Raw genomic sequence first — 12,556 nt, 5'->3', positions numbered from 1 at the left:
TATTGAAATTATTACATATGGATATTGTTGTGAGATATTGTGTATTTGGTGATTGTATCTGCCTTATGTGTTATTTGATTGACTCGAGTGATTATGGATGTTGGTTTGGTTGAATTGTTGTGCGGCTTTGTGAAATGTAATGTTTTGAAGTGATTCTTTAAAGATTTGAAATCTGAGTTTAATCCGTTGAGGATTGATTTGATTTGAGTCAATCATTTGATGATGTGGAAAGTCGAATGCACTTTTGAATTCAGCCTGGTTTACTTTAATTGACTTGATCTTGGACAAATGATTTGTTACTGAACTGTTTCTTTAAAGCTTTGGAAACGAGTTAGATCGGTTGATATTGAGTTGATTTTGAAATGGTTTTCTTGAGATAAGCCACTGAGGCGACTGTTGGATTTAGCTTGCTTTGAATTGATTTCTGGTTTTGAGCTGTTGAAAAGGAATGAGAAACGGTTTAGTTGGGACCCGAACCTGGTGGCAAAAGTCCAAGTTTTAGGGGAGGTACTGCCGAAATTTCTACAAAATCCTAGTCTTGTTTGAAAAGTTATTTAAAAAGGATTGGATTTGAGAAGTTGTATTATTTGATTTATTAAGAAAATATTTATATTTTCAAGCTTAATTTATTTAGTGAACTTTATGCCTTGAGTTTGACTTATTTAGAAATGAACTATTTTTACCGTTTGAATCACTGAAGGAAAGAATGATGCTCTAATATTGATTTCAATATAAAAAGGAGCTTTTAGTGATTTCAAAGGAATCTAGACTTTTGATTGAGTAATTAAGTTTGAGGCATTTTGGAAGAGTTAGAAAAATAGATTCCAAAAAGAAACCTGAAAGTGGTTTGATTCAAATGAACCGGTTTCTTTTCAAATGAGTTGATTTTTGGACCGGGTTGGAACTTGTGATTTTGTATGGTCGGTTTCATAATAAATTTAGTTTTATTTACTTGAACCGAGAATCCATGATTTTAAGAGTTTCAATGAATTTTGAGGAATTGATATAGGTTGACCTTCCCTAAAGACTTAGGACTTTGCCGAGAAACTTTTGTTATAAAATCCCATTGTTGTATGGGTGATTTTGAATACTTTAAAATAAATCCTTAACTTGCCATGGTTTTGGAAGTTTTGGAAAGAGAATGTCGAGAGTGGCTTTGTTTTAAAAAGGGAACTCACTTTGAGTAAATTTGGCTTATGAGCCTGAGATGATTTGAGAAACGAGATTTCTAAAGCCAAGGCTGAAAAGAGTTAAAACTTAATTTCAAAGTGGAATGATTTGGAAAAGAGTGATTTATGGCTTAAATGCCGACTTTATGAATTGATGATGTTGAATGTGGAAGTGCTGTTTTGTTGTGAGCCGGAATGGCTGTGTATGATTATACATATTGGTTGGTTCTGGATTGAACCGTGAGCCGGAATGGCTGTGTATGATATGAATATTGGCTGATTCTGGAATGAACCGTGAGCCGGATGGCTGAGATGGATGTTGATCCATGGATGAGATTGAATGCATGTTTATGCTGAATTATTGATAAATGTGAATGTTGCACTTCCACTATCGGAGATAAGAGTTTTCCTGGGAGAAAGCAGTGGCTAGCCACCACGTGCTCCAGGTTGAGACTCGAAGCTCTTTTGACCCTATGTCGTAAGTGTGGCCGGGCACTGTGAAAGTCTCGGATGAGCTCACCCCCGTAAATATTCACCAGTGAAGGTGATGGATATGGATCATGATTATGATCAAGTTTATGATGAGTATAACTCGAGTTGGGAATGCGCGACAGAGGGACAGTCCAATGGTTAGCTACCAGGACTTGTCGGGTTGGCTCTATAACCGACAGATGATATCATCAGCCACTAGGGACAGGCATGCATCATATGCATTTATGTGACATTGTTTGGGTGTGCATATTATACTTGGTGTGCCTATGTGATTAATTGCTAATTGTTCTACTTGCAATAACTGTTTATTTGTGCTTGCATCTTCTTATTTGTGTTTGCTACTGGGACTCTGTTGGACTGTGGTGATTGGTTGATGGTTGAATTGTTTGGGCCTAGGGCCGTGGTTGAAATGAGATGAACCGATGGTTGATTTCGGTTTTGTGTTTCTGGTTTGGAATAAAATATGAAAGGATGTTTTGGTTCAGCATAGATAAACCGTTTTGAAAGGCTTTTGAGTTTTGAGAATCGAACGGTTCTTCTTTCAGAAAAGATTTTCAGACTTTACTTTTACTGTTAACCGTTGTTTTTGGAAAGGAGGCATAAGACGGTTATTAATCACTAGTACGGTTTATCTTCACGTATCCTATTACAGTAATTCCCAAAAACCCTCTACTGAGAACCCTTTCGAGGATGATGTTCTCACCCCCCTACATTTTTCCCCTTTCAGGATATGGGCGCAGAAGGCACGAAGAGTTTATTTAGTTGTTGTTGAGATGCTCTGTATTATTTTAGTTATGGTTTATTGAACCCTCGCCTTTATCTTGATATATTCTGTAAGAGGGATAGAAATTGTATTGGTTATTGCTTGTAATATTATTTATATATATTTATGTATATATATGGATGTACTCTTTATGAGTTGTTGTAAGTTGTATGGTATTTATGGATGTACGTTATCGAACGAAAGTATTTTTGGGAGTGGTATTGTGATTTAAAGTTTCAAATAGGCTCATATTTTAGTATTAAATAGTATAAGTGTCGTCGTAATGCCCGAGCTATCAGAGTTGCGCAGTCGGAAGCGTGAACTTCGGTAGTTAGGGTGTTACACATTATTGGCATTGTTGTCATTTTTGGCTGCCATGTCTTCTTCTTTTTCGAAAATTTCTGTTAGGTCCTCTCCAGAGAGTTGTGCTTTAGCTTCTCTTAGCTTTCTCTTCAAGGTCCTTTTAGGTTCAAGATCATCTTCAACAAGAATGCCTTTGTCTTTGCTCCTGCTCATATGAAAGAGAAGAGAACAAGAAGGTATGGAATCCTCTATGTCACAGTATAGAGATTCCTTGAGGTGTCAGAGGAAAGGAAGAATAGAAGGAGGAGGTAGAGAAGAGAATTCAAACTTATAGAGAGAGAGCGAGAGAGTCCGAATTGCTAATAGAGGAAGAGTGTTAGTCCTTAAATAGAGGGAGGTGAGAAAGGGGGGGATTTTCGAAAATAAATTTAAAAAGATTTTGAAATAATTAAAAGGAATTTTGAAAAAGTGGTTGATGGTTTTCGAAAATTAAAATTGAGAAAGTAGTTAAGTGATTTTAGAAAAGATTTTGAAATTAGCAATCAAAAAGATATAATTGAAAATTATTTTGAAAAAGATGTGATTGAGAAGATATGATTGAAAAACAATTTAAAAAGATTTGATTTTAAAATTAATGACTTGGCTAACAAGAAATTTAAAAGATATGATTCTAAAATTCAAATATTGAACCTTTCTTAACAAAAAAGTAACAAACTTGAGATTTTTGAATCAAATCATTAATTGTTAGCAAGGATTTTCGAAAATAGAGAGAGAAAAATGAAAAAGATTTGATTTTAAAAAAGATATGATTGAAAAGATATGATTTGAAAAAGATTTGATTTTGAAAAATTATGAAAATTTGAAAAAGATTTGATTTAAAAACTAACTGACCTCCCTTGTGCTGTCCTGGCGTTAAACGCCCAGCCAGGTACCCTGGCTGGTGTTTAAATGCCAGATTTCCTTCCTCACTGGGCGTTTTGAACGCCCAGCTTTTTCTCTGTGATTTCTCTGCTGTATGTTCTGAATCTTCAATTCTCTGTATTATTGACTTGAAAAGACATAATTTTGAAGAATTTTTTTTTGAATTTTTAATGAGGAGAAACAATCAAAATGAAACTAATCATGGAAAACTAAGATCAACTAAACAATGCATGCAAGACACCAAACTTAGAAATTTTCATATTAGAGACACTAACAAATTGAGAATGCATATAAGAAATAACAAAAGACACTAAACAAGAGAATTTAAAGATCAGAGCAAGGAAATCTTCAAGAACAACTTGAAGATTAATGAAGAACATAATTCATGTATTCGAAATACAAGGACATTAAAAATATGCAAGGAAATTAAAAACATGCAAGACACCAAACTTAGAAATTGACACTAGGCTCAAACAAGAAACACAAATTATTTTTTATTTTTATGATTTTATAAAAAAAAATTTGTATTTTTCGAAATTTATTTAGAAAAAAGAAAACAAGGAATTCAAAATTCTTAATGAGAATTCCAGGAATCATGCAATGTTAGTCTAAAACTCCGGTCCAGGAATTAGACATGGCTTACTAGCCAGCCAAGCTTTCAATGAAAGCTTCGATCCAAAACACTAGACATGGCCAATGGCCAGCCAAGCTTTAGCAGATCATTACATTCAACAGCAAGATTGATAGAAATCAACAAGCTCTTGTGATGATAGGTTGAAACCTCGGTCCAACAGATTAGACATGGCTTCACAGCCTGCCAGACTTCAACAGATCATCATGAAACTCTAGAATTCATTCTTAAGAATTCTGAAGAACAATATATTTTTTTTTGAATTTTTCGAAATTAAAATGAAAAGCTTTAAACATAAAATAAAATTACCCAATCTAAGCAACAAGATGAACCGTCAGTTGTTCAAACTCGAACAATCCCCGGCAACGGCGCCAAAAACATGGTACACGAAATCGTGATCACACACTTTTCACACAACTTTGTGCAGCTGACAAGCAAGTGCACTGGGTCGTCCAAGTAATACCTTACGTGAGTAAGGTTCGATCCCACAGAGATTGTCGGCTTGAAGCAGGCTATGGTCATCCTTGTAATTCTCAGTCAGGCAGATTCAAATGGTTATGAGTTTTGATGATAAAAAGATAATTAAAACATAAAATAAGATAGAAATACTTATATAATTCATTGGTGGAATTTTAGATAAGCGTATGGAGATTCTTTGTTCCTTCTGAACCTCTGCTTTCCTACTGCCTTCATCCAATCATTCATACTCTTTTCCATGGCAAGCTTATGTTGGGGGATCACCGTTGTCAATGGCTACCGTCCGTCCTCTCAGTGAAAATGGTCCAAATGCGCTGTCACCGCACGGCTAATCATCTGTCGGTTCTCACTCATGTTGGAGTAGGATCCATTGATCCTTTTGCATCTGTCACTACGCCCAACACTCGCGAGTTTGAAGCTCGTCACAGTCATCCCATCCCAGATCCTACTCGGAATACCACAGATAAGGTTTAGACTTTCCGGATCTCAAGAATGCTGCCAATTAATTCTAGCCTATACCTCGAAGACTCTGATCGCACGGAATGGAGGGCTCTGTTGTCAGGAGAGGCAACCATGCGTCGTGAACCAGGAGGCTAAGAGATACACACTCAAGCTATTGTAAATAGAACGGAGGTGGTTGTCAGGCACGCGTTCATATATGAGAATGGTGATGAGTATCACGGATCATCACATTCATCAGGTTGAAGTGCGAGTGAATATCTTGGAATAAGAATAAGCTTGAATTGAATAGAAAAACAATAGTACTTTGCATTAATTCATGAGGAACAGCAGAGCTCCACACCTTGATCTATGGAGTGTAGAAACTCCACCGTTGAAAATACATAAGAACAAGGTCCAGGAATGGCCGAATGGACAACCCCCAAATGATCTAAAGATGAACTAAAGATGATCTTAGAAATCTCCAGATAAAAATACAATAGTAAAAGGTCCTATTTATAGAGAACTAGTAGCCTAGGGTTTACAGAAATGAGTAAATGATGCAGAAATCCACTTCCGGGGCCCACTTGGTGTGTGCTTGGGCTGAGCATTGAAGCTTTCACAAGCATAGGCTTCTCTTGGAGTTAAACGCCAGCTTTGGTGCCAGTTTGGGCGTTTTACGCCAAAAATTTTATGCTGACTTGGAACGCGCATTTGGACCATCAAATATCAAGCAAAGTATGGACTATTATATATTTCTGGAAAGGCCAGGATGTCTACTTTCCAACGCAATTGAGAGCGCACCAATGGAGCTTTTGTAGCTCCAGAAAATCCACTTCGAGTGCAGGGAGGTCAGAATCCAACAGCATCTGCAGTCCTTTTTCAGCCTCTGAATCAGATTTTTGCTCAGGTCCCTCAATTTCAGCCAGAAAATACCTGAAATTACAGAAAAATACACAAACTCATAGTAAAGTCCAGAAATGTGATTTTTGAATAAAAACTAATAAAAACATAATAAAAATTAACTAAAACATACTAAAAACATACTAAAAACAATGTCAAAAAGCGTATAAATTATCCGCTCATCACACGTATATCCTCTAATGATATTAATGCGCAACAGAGAGACTGTGTCCGGGTTAGCTACCGGACACGTCGGGTTGGCTTGATAACCGACAGATGATATCATCAGCCATAGGGCAGGCATACATCATTTGCATATGTTTGAATTGTTTGGGTTTGCCTATTTGTTTTGGATTACTATATCATATATGCTATGTTACTTGATTATGTGCTACTTGTTCTACTTGTACCTTATTGTGTATTACTTGCCTGTATTGCTTGTGTTTGTACAATGAGAGGTCCCTCATGCTGGTGCCGGTTGACATTGAGGGCTATTATTGATGAGATGAGTTGATGATGAAATTGAATAAAGATGATGATTATTGAATGAGGTAATTGAGCTCCCTGGGTAGATACAGTGAAGTGATTTCACTTGCTTCAGGCAGAGAATGGGATAATTTGAGCTCCCTGTGTAGACGCAGTGAAGTGATTTCACTTGCTTCAGGTGAGGATATGAGGTAATGATATAGAATTGTTGAGACAGAATAGCTGGGGATGGTTTCATTTATAATTCTGATTGTGAATTGTCGGAGAGTTAGAAAGTTGAGAAGCATGAGGAACATGAATCAGATTTAGCATTCCCTTGTGATAGTTGCCTATTTATGGATTAGCAAGGACATAAGATGAATATTTGGTGTAAGGAAGTTTAGGATGCTTAGTGAGTTTTTATTACAATGCATTGTATTTATTTGGCACTTTTACCGTACTGGAAACCCATGGGTCGGGGGTTCTCATTCCATATATATCTCTTATTTTTCAGATACAGGTCCAGGTGCTCAGAAGTGAGCTATGGTTTATTTGAGAGATGGCAAAGATCTTTATATTCTCTACTTTATATTTTACTTAGAATCTCTCCACCTTTATTTTGAAAAGCCTATATTATGAATTGAACTCTTTTGAACTTGCCTATAGAGGTTTTTATTTTTCTTTTGGGAGAGATTAGGAGATACTGTTGTGCACTACTGTTATACTGTACCCTAGCCGGCTTAAACTTCGCGGGTCGCGACTAGTGGCTATATACTTATGTTATATATCTATATACTGTCATTCCCTTATTCTCCTTAATGTCTTTATCTGTATATTGCTTTTGACTTCACGCTTTACCTTCTTTTTGTCGATACGTGAGCGCTACGAATTCGTAATTTTATTTTTACTCCTTTTCAGGCTTCTCAATTAATACTCCTTTCAATTATACTTATAAATTATGTATTAAAAATCCCCTTGAGAGTCGTACCACCTTATTATCATTAACTTATGACTCAAGTATAAGGATTTGAATATTAGGGTGTTACAAAATACACGCACAACTGGCGCCTAACTTCAGAAAGTGAAGTTAGGTGCCACCCTGTCCGCATCTTCTTCCTCTAGGGTGTCTGAAACTCTGTCTTAATGCACCTGTTTCTGTTCTAATCACTCTGCATGATCAAAATACATGTAAAACAAAGGAAAAACAATAGAAACTCAAACAAAACTAATGAAATAAAATAAAAAATTCAGGATAAAATTCAAACGTAAGGATACGAAAATATCGGATTGCCTCCCGACAAGTGCTTCTTTACCATCACTAGCTTGACGGTCAGCTCCTCTAAGGTGGAGGATCATAGGGTCTCAGCTCTTCACCCCTCACTGTGAACTTCTTTCATGTGCTCTCATTGATCAACTTTATATGCTCAAGAGACAGGATCTTGTTCACTGTATGAGGCAGGATTGGGCATGCAGTGAATACCACCTTCATTTCTGGGGAGAAGTCTTCCGTGGAAATCTTTTTATTTCTCCATCTCTTGGGTACTTTCTTCTTTTTGAGAACATCCTCCTTGGTGGATGATGCATTTCTGACACCAAAATTAGGTTTGATGTCAGGGGAAATTTTGTTGATTGTCACCAAAGGAGGTTTGAGCTGCAGATTCTGTGGTGCATCATCAGGGGGTTCTTGAAGGTTTGGATCAATAAGCTCAGTCTACATGCACCTCTCTTCATCACCTGCTGAATGTATATCTTTGAAGACATGAAAGACCAGTTGCTCATTATGCACTATAAGCACTAATTCACCTTCTTCCACATCAATCAGCGTGCGAGGCCATCTTCTTCTAGAAATCATGACCCGCAACAAAAATAATGACTTTCAGTCAATGTTATTAGATAATATTGAATTTAAATTGTTTTAGTTTTTTATGTTTATTTTCTTGAAATTATAGAATTTTAATTTATATTGAATGATGCACTTATGATCTCATTATATATATATATATATATATATATATATATATATATATATATATATATATATATATATATAATTTAGTTTATGTTATTTGTTGTTTTATTTGGTTAGAAGTTCTTTAAATTAACCAGTAACTAATAAATTAAAGTTAAATAAACAAACAGTTATAAAAGAGGCAAAATAATAAAAAAAAACAAAAAAAATAATAGGAATTTAGAATTTGGCGGCGGTTCCCAACTGCCACAAAACGACTATCGTTTTTCAATTCATTGATATTTAGTGGTGGTTGAAAACCGCCGCAAAATTGATATACATTTTGCGAAACCTTCATGGTAGCGGGTAAAAATCGCCACAAAACCATTTTGTATTACGCGGCGGTTATTCCAGCAGTTAGCTTAAATCGCCGCACACCATTTGCCCATGGCCTATCTTTCAAGGTTATTTAACTGCCATAATATGTTTAGCGGCGGTTGAAAACCACCAAAATATTGCTCCAGAACCGCTGATACCTTCTGGAAGTGTTGTAGTGTTTTAAAGGCTAATTTTTCTAAGTTATTTTTAAAAAATAAGAGATTCATCAAACCAAGTCCTAGATATTTTCAAAAGTACCCCATCTTTATTTTAAAAGCTGCAGACACAATTATATAGCCTTTTTTGTTTATCAAATGCGAAATGAGGAGCTTATGCTTATGAAAAATACAAGTACCTCTTCAAAAAAATTTACCAAATTAAGCCCTAAAAATATCATACACTAATTAAACAAGATCAATATATAAAGGTTCTCATTATTATAAACATGATATATAATAGAGTATAATATAATGTTATTTGGTCCGTATAACTTACTCTAATTAGTATGATATAATTTTGTTGTACATATGTTTAATATAATTTTTCTATTTGTGTACATTGCTTATGTTTATTAAAATTAAAAAATTTAATATAACTTCATACATTAATTAATATCTAAATTTAATTAATTTTATATTAATGTCTATTATAGTATTTTTAAATTTTAAAAGTTATTTTACCAAATACACTTATTGTTACTTGTATTTATTAAAAGCCATTTTTAATTTTAAAAGTTATTTTACCTAATGCACTTATTGTTACATGTATTTATTGAAAACCATTTTTAATTTATTTATCAAACATAGATGCTATAACTTTTAAAAGCTAACTTTTATAAGTTATTTTTAAAAAATAAAAAGTTTTACCAAACTGAGCCTAGGTGTTTTCAAAAGTATCTCCATCTTTTAAAAACTACAAGCACAGACACATGGTCTTTTTTATTTATCAAACGCAAAATGAGGAGTTTGTACTTTTCAAAACCACAAATACCTCTTCAAAAATATTTATCAAATCAAGCCCTAAATATATCATACACGAAATAATTAAATAAGATCTATATATAAAGGTTCTCATTATAAACAGGATATATAATAGAGTATAATATTACGTTATTTGATTCATGTAACCGATTCTGATTAGTATGATACAATTTTGTTTTACATATGTTTAATATACTAGAAGAGGTATAATTTCTTTATTTGCATAGATGACTTATGATTATTTAAATTAAAAAGTCTAGCATAACTTTATACATTAATTAATATCCAAACTTAATTCTTATATAAATTTCTATTATAGTATTGTTGGTCGAATATTTTGATTGATTAGATTGATAAAGAGACCGAGTTGAGAGGAAGGAAGTCGACACCTAGGATTTCGATTTATTCAAAACTGTCGAAGGATGAAGTCAACAGATCGACACATCGAGATTGAAGACAAGTTGTGCAAAGGTGGCAGTTCCTTGGGTTTGTGATTGGCAGGAACAGTTACTCTGTAATTTCTTAGAGATAACATTTGGCAGCACAAAATTGATCAAATTGGTTTATAAATAAGCAAGGCTTGGAAGGAGCAAGGGTTGAAATCAGTTTCAGAAAAAATTCTCCCATTCTCACATCCCCAGTGACTTTCTAAGTCTGCCAAGAGCTTTCGTTTCTGTGGAATTCCTTCTATGTCTTTACTTTTTATTTAAAATTCTTTGTAATTTCTCTTTTCTACAAATTCACTTTTCTCTTTCAAAGTCTTTTCTTTTCTTCTTTTAAATTTCTGCATTGTCTTTTGAATTCAAGTCTTTTGACTGTGTTGGAGGCATTTTATTGCTTTCTTTTAAATTTAAAGTTATTTACTTTGTTTCTTGTAATTTCAGTTTCATGTTATTTACATTTACTTTACATTTTGAGTTTTTCTTTCTTTGTTCGTTTTGGAACTGGTATCGCAACGAGGAGTAGATTTTGCTCTCAGAATTTAGATATCAAACCAACTAGAATTTGCTAAAAATATGCATAGGTATTTATAAATTTTAAAATATATTTTACCAAATATACTTATTATTATTTGTATTTATTGAAAGTCATTTTAAATTTAATTTACTAACACTGCAAGAAAAAGGTCTATTGGCACACTTTTTTCTTGCCACGCTTTAAAAGCGTGGCCAAAAATGGTCAATGACCACACTTTTATGAGGGTGGCAATTAGTTAGTGATTTGGCCATGCTTTTTTTTGCCACGCTTCAAAAGCGTGGCCATAGAGGAAAACTGACTCGCTTTTACGATGGTGACGACCGATTAGTGATTTGGCCACACTTTTTTTTGCCACGCTTCAAAATTGGCCATAGAGGGAAACAAGTATGCTTTTGAAGCGTGACTAGTTTGTCTTCCTACAGTCACATTTTTAAAGCGTGCCCATATCCTCTAATTATTTGGACACCCTAAAAAAGCGTAGCGATAGAGATCCCACAAAAATTTTAATTTTCCACCAATTATTTTCCAAATACTTTAACTTTTTTCCAAATTAAACACTTTAACAATAAATGAGAAGTGATAACCCTCTCACTACTACTCAAGTTGTCGAACGCCCAGCCCTTCATCACTGCTGAAAACCTTCATCACTGTTGAGAACCCTCGCACCTAGCTCTCTCTCTGAGCCCTCTCTCACAACCCTCTGTCGCACCCTCTCTCGTACCCTTTCTATCGCAACCCTTGCACCCTCAACGCAAGCCTCCTCCTCAGATTTGCAACCCTCACAACCCTCTATCGGCACTACTCCATCGGCAAACTCTGCATCAGCGTACCCTCCCTCAGCAGTCTCTCTCTTGTAAACCCTAAATACTAAAGACAATGCTTCTCTGTCACTCCTCCCTTACCATAAACACTTCAAGGTAAGTATTTCTTCCCTTGGTTTCTCTGTTCCTGTGATAAAGGCCATTATTTTGGTTCCCTGGCTATTTTTCTATTCCTCTGTTGCAGTGATGTAAAAATGGAAGTTTAAATATTGACACATTAATTTAGGAAAATGTTAGGATCCAATATTTTTATCGTAAAAAATTGAGAAAATCGGCTAGATTGGATTGAGTATATAAATATGAAAAGAATATAAATAAAAACAGATACCCAGCCATTTATCTTTTGTTAATTCAGTGAAATTTTATATTTGTAACACTCTACCACACAAAATTTTACACTTAAGTCATAAAATAGAGGTAAGGTATTACAACCTCTAAAAGTAAAATACATACATATATATATATATATATGAAAGAGAGTTTAACTAGGAGCCTAAAAAGAAAAAGGTAAGCAGAACAAACAGAAATTACATTGCACTCAAACGGTTAAGAAAGAAATGTGTAGGTAAGAGTGGAACAAAAGAAACTTAATACATATAAAATAACAGTTTCAAAAGTAATACATATTAACAAGCTTCAGAATTGACTTGCGAAGCAAAGGCTAGCTAGAGCATATATATACATAAAGCCCAAAAAGAAACCAAAAGAATTCTCCGAGTCAACCTTTAAGAAGGACCAAACATAATATATATAGGGGGAGAATATATATACATATATATACATAAACAAAATACAAAACACCAAGTCCCAAAATAGTTCTTCTCTTCCAAAGAGTCTCGAGAATACTCAGCGAGGTGCCTCTCGACTTGCATATGAAAAACAACAGCAT

The sequence above is a fragment of the Arachis ipaensis genome, chromosome B9, assembly GCF_059453495.1.
Source record: "Arachis ipaensis isolate K30076 ecotype BB chromosome B9, ASM5945349v1, whole genome shotgun sequence".
In the NCBI taxonomy this organism is placed as follows: domain Eukaryota; kingdom Viridiplantae; phylum Streptophyta; class Magnoliopsida; order Fabales; family Fabaceae; genus Arachis; species Arachis ipaensis.
This window is presented reverse-complemented; position numbering follows the sequence as displayed.